General features: G+C 36.1%; 1 pseudogene; it reads left to right on the top strand.

The window, feature by feature from the left end:
- The first annotated feature begins 831 nt into the window (after nt 1-831).
- On the top strand, nt 832-1711 carry LOC140523710 (small ribosomal subunit protein uS2 pseudogene; annotated as a pseudogene).
- The last annotated feature ends 11872 nt before the right edge of the window (nt 1712-13583 follow it).

Genomic DNA, 13583 nt, shown 5'->3' with positions numbered 1-13583 from the left:
AATTAGAATAGGTAAAGAAGAAACCAAGTTATCACTCTTTGCTGATGACATGATAATACACTTAGAGAATCCCAGAGAGTCAAGTAAAAAACTATTTTAAATAATAAACAACTCTGGCAAAGTTCCAGGTTGTAAAATGAACCCAGATAAATCATCTGCATTTCTATATATTACTAACAAAGCCCAACAGCACGAGAGAAAGAGAAATCCTATTTAAACTTATGGTAGACACTATAAAATATCTGAGAGTCTACCTGCCAAAACAAACCCAAGGACTACATGAACACAATTACAAAACACTTTTCACACAGATAAAGTGAGATCTAAGTGGAAAAGCATAAGTTGCTCATAGGTAGGCAGAGCTAATATAATAAAAATGACACTTCTACTTAAATTAATTTACTTATTCAGTGCCACAACAATGAAACGACCAGATAATTATTTTCTAGAGTTAGAAAAAATAATGTCAAAATTCATCTGGAAGAACAAAAGGTCCAGAATATCAAGGGAACTAATGAAAAGAAATGCTGGGGAATGTGCACTAGCCCTACCAGATCTCAAATTGTATTATAAAGCAGCAATCATCAAAACCACTCAGTACTGGCTAATAAACAGAAAAGTAGACCAGGGGAATACGTTAAGTACTCAACATACAGTAGTCAATGAATATAACAATATACTGTTTGATAAACCCAAGGACCCCAGTAGTTGGGACAGGAACTCACTGTTTGACAAAAATTGCTGTGAAAGCCCTCCCTGCACTGGCTCGAAGAGTGTTCCATACAACATTGTCCTCAATTTCTGTTATAAGTTTAAAGGAAAATTTTCACAATGTCTGGAGCCCTAGAAGTCTTGCAGATGAAGGAGGAGGATGTCCTCAAATTCCTTGCTGCAGGAACCCATTTGGGTGGCACCAATTTGGACTTCCAGATGCAACAGTACATCTGCAAAAGAAAGAGTGATGGCATCTACATCATTAACTTGAAGAGAACCTGGGAAAAGCTTCTGCTGGCAGCATGTGCCATTGCTGCCATTAAAAACCCAGCTGATGAGAGTGCAATCTCATTCAGGAACACTGGCCAATGGACTGTTCTGAAATTTGCTGCTGCCACTGTTGCTACACCTGTTTCTGTATGTTTCACACCAGCCACTTTCATAACCAGATCCAGGCAGTTTTCAGGGAGCCCTACCTCTTGGTGGTCACTGATCCTTAGGCAGATCATCAACCTCTGACTGAAGCATCATATTTTGACCTTCCAGCCTTTGCATTGTGCAACACAGACACCCTACTGCACTATGTGGACATTACCATTCAATGTAACAAGAAGAGAGCTTACTCAGTGGGTCTGATGTGGTGCATGCTGGCCTGTGAAGTCCTGTGTATGCATGACACTATTTCCCGTGAACACCTATGGGAGGTTATGCCTGACTGTGACTTCTTCAGGGATCCAGAGGAGATTGAAAAGGAAGAGCAGGCCGCAGCTGAGAAGGCAGTGCTAAAGGAGGAGTTTCAGGGTGAATGGATTGCACCTGCCCCAGAGTTCATTGCTGCTCAACCCGAAATGGCTGACTGGTCTGAGGTAGTACAGGTGCCTTTTTGCCCATTCAGCAGTTCCCAACTTAAGACTGGAGTACTCAGTCAACTACTGAGTACTGGTCTGCAGCTGCTACTGCTCAGGCCACTGAATGGCTAGGAGCTACCACAAAGTAGTCTTAAGTTTTACCCCCAGATCCTCTAATAATGCTGGAAAAAAGGCTGATGGAAAATAAGCATTTGTTTCTTTAAAAAAAAATTGCTGGGAAAACAGGATAACAGAGTGGCAGAAACTGGGCATAGACCAATGCCTGACACTGTACACAAGAATACCGTCCAAATGGATACATGATCTAGGCATAAAGACTGATACTATAAACAAATTAGGGGAGCAAAGAATAGTGTATTTGTCAGATTTATGGAGTACAGAGAAATTTATGACCAAACAAGAGATAGAGAACATTATGAAGTGCAAAATGAATAATCTGATTACATTAAATTGAAAAGTTTTTGCACAAACTCAGCGCAACCAAGATTAAGAGGGAAACAGAAAACTGGGAAAGAATTTTTTCAACCAGTGTCTGTGATAAAGGCCTTATTTCTAAAATATATAGGGAAGTGAGTCAAATGTACAAGAATACAAGTCATTCCTCACAAATGGTCAAAGGACATGAACAAAATGTTTTCAGAGGAAGAAATTAAAGCTATCTAAAATCATATGAAAAAATGATCTAAATCACTATTGGTTAGAGAGATGTAAATCAAAACAGACTTGAGGTACCATATCACACCTATCAGATTGGCTAACATGACAAAACAGGAAGATGGTAAATGTTGGAGAAGATGTGAGAGAGTTGGAACACTAATTTGTTGTTGGTAGAGCTCTGAGCTGATTCAAACATTGTGGAGAGCAATTTGGAACTATGCCCAAAGGGCTACAAAACTTTGCACACCCTTTGACCCAGCAATATTGCTTCTGGGACCCTATCCCAAAGAGATCATACAAGTGGGAAAGGGTCCCACATGTACAAAAATATTTTTAGCAGCTCTCTTTGTGGTGGCTAAAAACTAGAAATCAAGGGAAGGCAATCAATTGGGGAATGGTTAAACAAGTTGTGGTACATGAATGTAATGGAATACTATTGTGCTATGAGAAATGATGAACAGGGGGACTTCAGAGAGGCCTGGAAAGACTTCTTTGAATTGATACTGAATTAAAGGAGGAGAACCAGGAGGACTTTGTACACAGAAATAACCACACTGTGCGAGGAATTTTTCTGGTAGACTTACTACTTCATTGCAATGCAAGGACTTAAAACATTTCCAGTGGACTCTTGTGTCAAAATGCCTTCCACATTGAAAGAACTATGGAATTGGATTGCAGATAGAAGTAGACCATTTTATTTTGTATTATGTTTTGTTTTATGGTTTCTCCCATTCATTTTAATTCTTCTATGCAACATGTATTTAATAGGAATGTATGTGTAAAACCTACATAAGATTATATATTGTCTCAAGGAAGGAATGGGGAGGGAGGAGAAAATGAGGGGAAGAGAAGGGGAAAAAATCTAAGATATATGGAAGTGATTGCCAAACACTGAAAACAAAACACTTTAATTTAAAAAAAGAACTTTGAGAAGAAACTGCATCACCAACAAGTAACCCTGACTAAGCTTGAATAGAAAATTATGTTTTTCCTGGAGTTATAGTTTTATAGGGAATGTCAGAATTCATTTAGTTCAACTCTTTCATATCATAGATGAAGAAACTGAAATGCAAAACAAAACAAACCAAAATTGCAAAACCAAGTGGTTTCCATAGATCTTGTAACTATGAGAGTTAGGATTTGAAATCAGGTCCTTTGGGATAAAAATTTAGGACTTTACACTGTAACATACTACTTCCATTTCTTCTAGAAATAAGAGCAATTAAATTTGAAGGACCTGTTATATCATAATAAAAAGTAATAAAACGATTCCACTTGGGATCATATATAACCCAGTCAAGTCTGTCAATATTAGGATATTAACTATAGAGCTTATACACATGTGTATCTAAAGAGAAGTAGGATTCCTACACAGATACACATATACACACACATATTATGGTATAAATTTTGCTTCCTTTTTACAAAATGAAGAACATTTTAAATTTAAAATGGTGTGATATTTAATATAAACTTTACATTACTGTCTACTTATCCATCTATCCAGTCATCTATTTCAGGGCTTCTGAAACTTTTTTCCACTTGTGATCACTTTCCAAGTTTCTGTAGTGTTTGTTGGTGTTGCATGGTTTGAGAGCATATGCAGTGCAAAATGTGATTACTTTGTGTCTAAAACACAAAATTGAATAACATAGTAGTTAATCACCATCAGAGACACCTCAGACTGATTATGCATTTGATTTTTAATTAATTTTTAGTCTTTGTGTTCAGAAATCTTTTGTTATTGTCAAAATATGGCATTGCAACCCACAGTTTTAGAAGCACTGGACTCAATAAAATTCAATTCAGGCAAAGCTGAGATGGCAGAGTCGAAAGACACATATACTCTAGCACCTCCCTCATAAACCACAAAATAACTGCAATAAATGACTCTCAACAAATTCTAGAGCAGCAGAAGCTACAGAACAACAGAGTGAAAGAGGTTTCTAGCCAAAGGTAACTTGGAATGCCAACAGGAAACGTCTATCTCACAGGACACTGAGCAGAGCAGAGCCCAGCCCTGGCCACATGGCACTAGGATGAATCAGACCTGAAGAGACCTCCAGGGCAGGGTTCCCAGCAGGGAGAGTCCCAGACACCTCAAACCACAAGTGACAAAGAAAGCTTCAAAGGTAGTGTGGGAGGGCTTTCCCAATAGGGAGAGAGGAAAATGGGGTTCCTGACAGCAGCAACAGCAGCAGTAGACTGCAGGCAGCAATGGTGTCCAGGAAGCAACCTGGGTCCATTGTCCAGGAAGTTCAACTTAAAACCTCTGATGGTAGGGAACAGCTGATCTAAACCTCAGCCCTCAGTGATGGCCCCTCACCCACCAAAAGCCCTGGGGGAATTGAGCAGCTGAGTCAAATCTCAGCCTCAAATACAATACAAGGGAGAGAAGGGGCAATAGGACCATTCTCTTGAAAAAGGATTCAGAAGTCAAGTAACTGGCTGGGAAAATGCCCCAAAAAGGGGAAAAAAAGAAGACCATAAAGGGTTATTTTCTTGGTGAACAGGAGTTTCCTCCCATCCTTTCAGATGAGGAAGAAAAAGGTATACTGTCACAGGAAGTCAAGGCTCCTGCCTCCAAGGCCTCCAAAAGTAACTTAAACTGTGATCAGACAATAGAAGAGCTCAAAAAGTGAGTGAGTAGACCACTAAAGGAGAACCTAAAAAATTAGAGGAAAATAACACCTTTAAAAAGAGGTTAACTCAATTGGAAAAAGAGGTCCAAAAAGCCAATGCGGAGAAAGAGGCTTTAAAATGCAGGATTAACCAAATGGAGAAGTTTCAAAAGCCCATTGAACAAAATAGTTCTTTAAAAGAGAGAATTGAGTTCAGGGAAGGTAATGACTATGACATAAACCAAGTAGTTAAAAAACAAAACCCAAAGTTTAAAAAAATAGAAGATAAGGTGAAACTTCTCATTGGAAAAACAACTGACCTGCAAAATAGATCCAGGAGAGACAATTTAAAAATTATGGAACTACTTGAAAGCCATGATCAAAAAAGAACCTAGACATTTTCTTTCATGAAATTATCAAGGAAAACTGCATTGACATACTACAACCAGAGGGCAAAACAAATGTTGAAAGAATCCACTAATCACCTCCTGAAAGAGACCAGAAGAGAGAAACTCCTAGGAATATTGTGGCCAAATTTCAGTGTTCTCAGGTCAAGGAGAAAATCCTGCAAGCAGCTAGAAAGAAACAATTCGAGTATTGTGGAAATACAATCAGGATAACAGAGGATCTCATAGCTTCAACATTAAGGGATCAAGGGGCTTAGAAGAGGACATTCTAGAAGTCAAAGGAATAGAGATTTAAACCAAGAATCATCTACCCAGCAAAACTGAGTGTAATACATCAAGGGAATAAATGGTAATTCAATGATATAGAGGACTTTCAAGCATTCATGTTGAAAAGACCAGAATTGTATAGAAAATTTGACTTCCAAACACAAGAATCAAGAGAAGCTTGAAAAGGTAAACAAGAAAGAGAAATGATAAAAGACTTTCTAAAGCTGAACTGTTTACATTCCTACATGGAAAGAAAATGTTTATAACTCTTGAGACTCTTCTCAGTATTTGGGCAGGTGGATGGGTTGTGCATATACACATAGACACACACAAACACACATATAGACAGAGAGTACAGGTTGTGTTGAATCACAAGAGGTGATATCCACAAAAAGCAAAAATAAAATAAAAATTAAGAGGTAAGGGAGGAAAATACTGGGAGGAGAAATGGAGAAATGGAATGGGGCAGGCTATAACTCATAAAAGAGATAAGAAAAATCTTGTACAATGGAGGAAAAAAGGGAGAAGGGGAGAGGGGAAAAGTGAAGTTATTCTCTCTACATATGGCTTAAGAAGGGAATAACACGCTCACTAAATTTGTTATGAAAATCTATCTCACACTACAGGAAAGTAGGGGAGGAGGCAACAAGTGGAGTAATGGGAATGACAGAAAGGAGGGCAAATGGGAGAAGAGAGTAACTAGAAATATACATTTTTGGGAAGGGACAGGGTCAAGTGAGGGAATAAAAACACCAAGGGGGAGATAGTGTAGGATAGAGATATAGTTAGCATTACGCCACATGATTATTATGGAAATCTTTTGCAAAATGACACATATTTAGTCTGTATTGAATTGCTTGCCTTCTCAGTGGGGATGAGTAGAGAGAGAGGGAGAGAAGCTGGAATTCAAAGTATTAGAAATGAATGTTAAGAATTATTATTGCATATAACCAGGAAATAAGAAACAAAGGTAATGGGGTATAGAAATTTATTTTGCCCTGCAAGAAAAGAGAGAAGATGGGGATAAGGGAAGGGTGATGTGTGATAGAAGGGAGGGTACATTGAGGGAAGAGGTAATCAGAATGCCAGGTATTAGGGGGTGGAGGGAGGGGAGAGATGGGGAGAAAAATTGGACATGTTACAAAGTGATGTAAAAACAATTACTATTAAAACAATGGACTGAACTAATTACTGAGACTAAATCAGAGACATCTTTAGTTTGGGGAAAAGAATTTTAGTCTAAGTTTCTTAGAGGCAGATAACCTCTGGTAAAATTTAGCATTGATGGAAAAGTTAAGGTTTTAATGGTAATTTTGATTTCATGATTGCTATTTAATCAGGAACTAGAACATGTATAGAAAGGCATGAAAGCCACTTAAGACTTGCCTCAAATGACATTCCTTAGCCAATGTGAAATTATATCTGAAACCTGGTTATTGGAACTTGCTATTTTAAGATTCTACGGGAGTATTAATTGACTGTTCTTCTGAGTCTAACTCCAGGTATGGATAGCAAGAAAGGCAGTCTGAGCCTCCAATCCATGATGCCCGTAAGCCTGTGAGATTCTGGTATGAACTGCAAAAGGTGATCTCATGGTAAGGGTGGGAGAGCAGCTGCTCAGCCTGGGCTGAGGTAGGCTTCTCCTGACTCAACTTCCTCACTGACACCTGGCAGACTTTCAGCCTGACTGAAGGCAAGTTGACAATCTGCTCCGGCCTAGAATTGATATGAAGCTGGGGAGATATTGTTTCTCTCCACTGTCCCTCTTCTTAGTGGCAATTTCCTACAGTCAAAAGATTTGTAAGCTTAATACTAGATCCATTAAATTATAGACTGTTGGAAGAGGAACATCTGAGGTTAAGTCTAAAATTAAGCCATTAGGCTTAGAACTTTAGACCAACAACAATAAGTTAGGGTCCTTTAATTCTTAGTAATAGTGTGGAGACAATTAGGTCAAGAGCTTGTGAAGTTAGCATACAGAGCTATTATTTGTGTCACAGTTGGTTAATGTTAAAAAAAAAAATCATTTGTGGTCTATACTGTAAATGCTTTAAAAGAAGTATCACCTGACCAAAACTGGAATTGTTTTATGTGATGTGAACTATGTTAAAAATGAAAAATTAAAAAAAAAATAATTCAAATAAAATTCAACAAAACATCAATAAATATCAAGTATCACTATACTTAGCTGTAATTAAAGGCATTGTTCCTGTCTTGAGGTTTAACTCAGGGAATACAGAAAGCATACACATGTACTATCACTATATAATATATATTATCATTTCATAAAGAAAACACAGTGCTATGCATGGTTTGTAAAATGAAAGGCAATTTTTGGGAGATTTATAGAAGAGGAACATCTAACTGTTGTTAATAGACTAAAGCATCATCATCTTATTCTTTCTCTGTGTTTTGAAATTCATGGAAACAAAGATACCCTGAGAAAACACTAGGTCTGAGTACCCTTTATATTATTGGATAAACCATATCCTGCAACACACTAGTACTGAAGGAGGAGTTAGTATACTTCCTCTACCACCATCATTGAGCTAATTCTTCTTTGAAGAAGAATTTATATAGATAAATTCAGATCCTTGCAACAATTATCTGGTAGTTATCAATTAATTCTATTTTTCTTAAGAAGTTAGTACCTAGCTCACACTTTCTTTACCACATTCCATTAATTATCATTTCACTTAGTCAGTTTCACTGTAATATAACTGAGCAAAATAGCTAGCTCTTCTAGACTTATTTTTATTGGTAGTAAATTTATCCTTTTCACTTTTGATGCTTCTAACATGGTTTTCTTTCTTTTTTAACTCAAATTAAAAAACGTTATAATTTTTATTGTTTTTAAAAACTAAAACCAGTCCTAGCTCTTTTTATTCATTCAATAATTTTTATACTTTCAATTTAATTAGTCTATCTTTTGATTTTGAAGTTGTCCAATTTGATGTTTAATAGACAATTTTTAACTTGTTCTCTTTCCAGTTATTTTTAGTTGGATGTCCAATTCATTTATCTCCTCTTTCTCTATTTGTTGATGTGAGCATTTACTGATATACATTTTCCCAAAAGTTCTGCTTTGGCTGTATTCCAGAAATTTTTGTATGTTTTCTCATTGTTGTCATTCTCTTTAATGAAATTATTGATTATTTCTATTATTTGTTCTTTGACACACTCATTCTTTAGGGTTAGAGAAATTAGTTTCTAATTAATTTTTAATCTAAACTTTCATGTCCCTTTTTCCAATATAATGTTTATTGCATTATCATCTGAAAATGATGCATTTAATATTTTAGCTTTTCCACATTTGGCTGTGAGGTATTTATGCCCTAACACATGGTTAATTTTTGTGAATGTTCCATGTACTGCTGAGAAAATATTATACTACTTTTCATTCCCATTCAATTTCCCTCTGAGGTCCATAAAATCTAACTTTTCTAAAATTCTATTTATTGCCTTCACTTCTTTGTTGTTTATTTAGTCTTTCCATTTGATTTATCTAGTTCTGAGGAGAAAGTTGAGGTTCTCTACTAGTATAGTTTTATTATATATTTCCTTATGTAACTCTTAAAATTTTCTGTAAGAATTTGGATGCTATACTGTTTGATCCATATATATATATTTAATTTTGTTATTACTTTATGGTACCTTTAGGCAAAATTTAGCATTGCCACTTATCTCTTTAAATTAGATCTATTTTTGCATTTGATTTGTCTAAGATCATGATCACTACTCTGTGTTTTTTTTTAATTACTGCAGCTGAAACATAATAAATTCTCCAGTCCCTTATTTTGATCCTATGAGTGTTTCTCTGCTTCCTGTGTTCCTTTTAAACAGCATATTGTTGAATTCTGCCTTTTAATGTATTCTACTATCTGCTTACATTTAATGATGGAGTTCACCCCATTCAAATTCATAGTAATGATTTCTAACTATGTATTTCTCTTTATTCTGTTTTCTTCCTGTTTAGTCTTTTCTCTTTTTACTCTGTCCCTTCTGAAATATCTGTTTTGCTTTTGATTACTTCCTCTACTATTCCCCTCTCACTTCTACCAGGCCACTCCCTCCATTCTCTTATGCCATTTACTTCTTACTTACCAGTTGGGTAAGAGAGATGTATATTATTCTCTTCTTGAGCCAATTCTGAGGAAAATAAGGTTCAAGAATTTTCCTCCAGTCCAACTTCTCTTCCACTGTAAAAGCTCTTCTTGTGCCTGTGTTATTTGAGATAATTCCCCCAATTCTTACTCCCTCCATTTCCCAGTGCTTTCCTCTCTCTCTCTCCCCTTAGTTTTATTTTTTTGGAAATCATCCCATCATAGTCTACTCACTATAACCCTTTTGTCTATGTCTATTCCTCCTAGTAGGCAGCTAGATGGTGTAGTGGATAGAGCACCAGTGCAGGAGTCAGGAGGACCTGAGTTCAAATCTCACCTCAGATACTTGACACTCACTATGTGACCTTGAGCAAGTCACTTAACTCCAATTGCCTCATTCTGAGTTATCTCCAGTCATCCTGATGAATATCTTGTCACTGAATTCAGACAGTGATGGAGGAGAAGTGAGGCTGGTGACCCGCACAGCCCTCCCTCACTCAAAACAAAGTCAAGTGCAAGTCATGTCATTATTTCTCTGATGGCATGGTCTTCTTTGGCAATGAAGGATGAACATATGCATACTCCTCCTAAGTGTCCTAATAATGATAAAGTTCTTAGGAATTGCAAGTATCATTTTCCCACATTGGAACACTTTGACTTTATTCAATGCTTTATGATTTCTCTTTCATGCATACCTTTTTATACTTCTCCAGAATCTTGTATTTGAAAGTCAAACTTTGTGTTTAGCATTGGTCTAGAGAATTGAAAATACTAATTCCTGGAGACATGGCAACCACAGGTGTACATGTAGAAGCCCCTTTGGGGCTACTTCCAAACTCCCACTGAGACTGGCAGATCTAGGCTCCAAATGGCGAATGACTGCTGTCTTGTGATGGTAGGAATGGAGTAGAATATTTTCATTCATGGTGCCATATAAATTTGTTGTCCTTTGATGATGTGGTCGATATCAATTAACTACCTATTTAATTAGAGTTAGGGTTTTTAATGAAGTGATACAGTAAGAACAGTTTTTACAAACCACGGCAAATAAATGGTGCAGTATATAGAGTGTTGAGCCTAGATTTGGCAAGACCTGAGTCCAAATCCTGTTTCAGACACTTACTAGCTGGGTGACTCTGAGGCAGTCACTTAACATCTTTTGCCTCAATTCCCTTATTTGAAAAATGGAGATAATAATAACACTGCCACCCACTCTTGGTGTGAGGACCAAATGAGATAATAACTGTAAAGCTATTAGCACAGTCCCCGGAACACAGAAAACACTTTATAAATGTTATCTATAATACTACAGAACATCTCCAACCAAAAGATACTCCCACAAAATTATATAAACAGTCCAGAGAAAAGTAAATTCATTCTTAGAGGGAACGTGTGGCTAAGGGATAACTTATAGATTCTGGTTGAATGAATATCTCTTTCCTCCTTCTTAGAGTCCTCATGAATTTCTCCTGAGGTGTGTATAACTTATTACTTCTCCCAAAGGGTTTGGTCTTTGTAGAGTCCATCTTCACATGGAGGTGGTTATGTTCTCTGAAGCTGACTTTTCTTGTTATGCCTAGTGTATACAATCTTAACCCCCAACTTGAATTGTTTGTAACTGTTTCAGTTTGTGACTCTGTTCAGTTTTAGTCAATGGAGATGGGAAAATGGAGTGACACTTATCCTAGGTTCACTTCCATTCTAGTCCCTTTTTGCTACCTTCTACTTAGAAATTAAAATGCCTGGGTTTAGAAAGTGCATTAGAAACCTGACTCATGAGGTATTTGCTGGATTGTCTTTTTCTGATATTCACAGACCCAGAAAAGTGTCTAATTCTTTCAATAATTCCCAATATGTTCTGATATCTGATTTAATGGAATGACTCAAGAATTACTTTATTCCTTCCCAACTTAATTAACTAAGTGGAATGTAAAGTGTTATTATGGAAGATTAATACCTCTGGTAGTTCAAGAATGAAGGATATTGACCAACCAATCAACCATTTTACTAGGTTGTTTTCACCTTTGTCTGTGATTGCTAGATTGGGTAGTGGTGTCTAGGAACTATTCACACTTATTTCACACATTTGAACAGTTGAATTTGCACATCTGAGTCAAAGTGGCATTCTCAAGTGAAAACAGAATAAATTCTTGCAGTATCTTGTTAGTATCATTAATTTTGACTGAAGTTTAGAACTAACCTCATATATAAATATAAATACACACACATATATACAAATATGATGACAAATGGTATATTGAAGTCAGAAAACACTGATTCAAATTATAATGAGTGGGGTGGTGCAGGAATTCTTTTTTAAAAAGTATTTCATTTCATTAAATACCTTCCAATTACTTTTTTAAAAGTCTTAGCATTTGTTTTCAAAAATTTCAAGCTCTAAATTCTCTCACTTCCTCCCCTCCCTCTCTTACCACTTGGAAGGATAATCAATATGATATTGGTTGTAAATGTGAAACTGTGCAAAAGCTGTTGCCATATTAGCCATGATGCAAAAGATAATACACAAAGAAAAACAAGGTGAAAGAAAAGTATGTTTCAATATGCAATCAGAGTTAATTAGTTCACTCTCTCAAGGCAGCTAGCATTTTTTATTGTGGGTTTTTTGGAATTATTTTGCATCATGTCTTGATTGTGGTATCTAAATCTTTCATAGTTGATCTTAGCAATATTGCTGTTACTGTGTACATTGTTTTGATTCTTATCACTTCACCTTCCATAAGTTACCATAAGACTGAATTTTTTTTTTATGAATGATCCTGCTTATCATTTCTCATAGTACAGTATTATTGCATCACAATCATATACTACAACTTGGTTGGTCATTTCCAATGAATGGGCTTGCTTTCAATTTCCACTTCTTTGTCGCCACATAATGAATTGCTATAAATATTTTTGTATACGTAGAGACATTTTCTGTTTTCTTCTATCTCTTTGTGATACATACCTAGTAGTAATATTGCAGAGTGAAATGGTATGCACAGATGTATACTTCTTTGGAATAGTTACAATATTTTTTCTCCTCAATAATTGGATTAGTTTAAAACTTTGCCAACAGTGAATCAATGTCAATTTTTTCATAAGTCCATATGATCTGTGTCTTATTTATTTTCTGGTCAATTTTTTCTCTGAGAGGGAAAAGCTGAGGTCCCTCACTAGTATAGTTTTACTCTCCATTTTCTCTTGTGACTCATTTAACTTTTCCATTAAGAATTTCCATGCTATGCCCCTTGATGCATATTTTAATGGTAATATTAATTCATTGTCTGTGATTCCTTTTAGCAAGATGAAATTTCCTGGCTTTTCCTTTTAATTTTATGTATATTTGCTTATGCTTTGTCACTGATCATGAATGGTCCCATTGTCTTTTTAACATCAGCTGAAGCATAACATATTATCTTCTGGCCCCTTATTTTAGTGCTGTATGTGTGTTCCCCTTTCAAGTGTGTTTTTTATAAACAATAGATTTTTTGATTCTGCTTTCTAACCCATTCTTCAATCTGCTTTCATTTTATGAATGAATTCTTCCTATTCATATTCACAGGTATGATTATGAACTTTGCATTTCACTCCATCCTATTTTCTTCTGTTTATCTTCCTCTCTATTCTGTTTGGCCTCTAAAGTTTATTTTGCTTCTGAGTACAGTCTTTCTTTATCTTCTCTCTCATTTTTTTTTTAAAATCACCTTGCTCTTATTCCCTTCCTCTCCTACTTTCATGTTGGGTGAGATAGATTTCAGTTGCTAATTGAACATACACACACACATACACACACACACACACAATTTTCCAAGCATTGTCTACCTCATCTCCATTTTTCCTCTTCACTGTAAAAAATTCCCCACGAACACCTCTTTATACAAGATAATTTTCCCCATTCTTCTCCCTTCTTCCCTCTTCCAAGACATGCATATTTTACACTTATCA

This window comes from Notamacropus eugenii, chromosome 2, assembly GCF_028372415.1.
Source record: "Notamacropus eugenii isolate mMacEug1 chromosome 2, mMacEug1.pri_v2, whole genome shotgun sequence".
NCBI lineage: Eukaryota > Metazoa > Chordata > Mammalia > Diprotodontia > Macropodidae > Notamacropus > Notamacropus eugenii.
The sequence above is the reverse complement of the archived record's forward strand: the minus strand, read 5'-3'. Positions and strand labels throughout refer to the sequence as shown.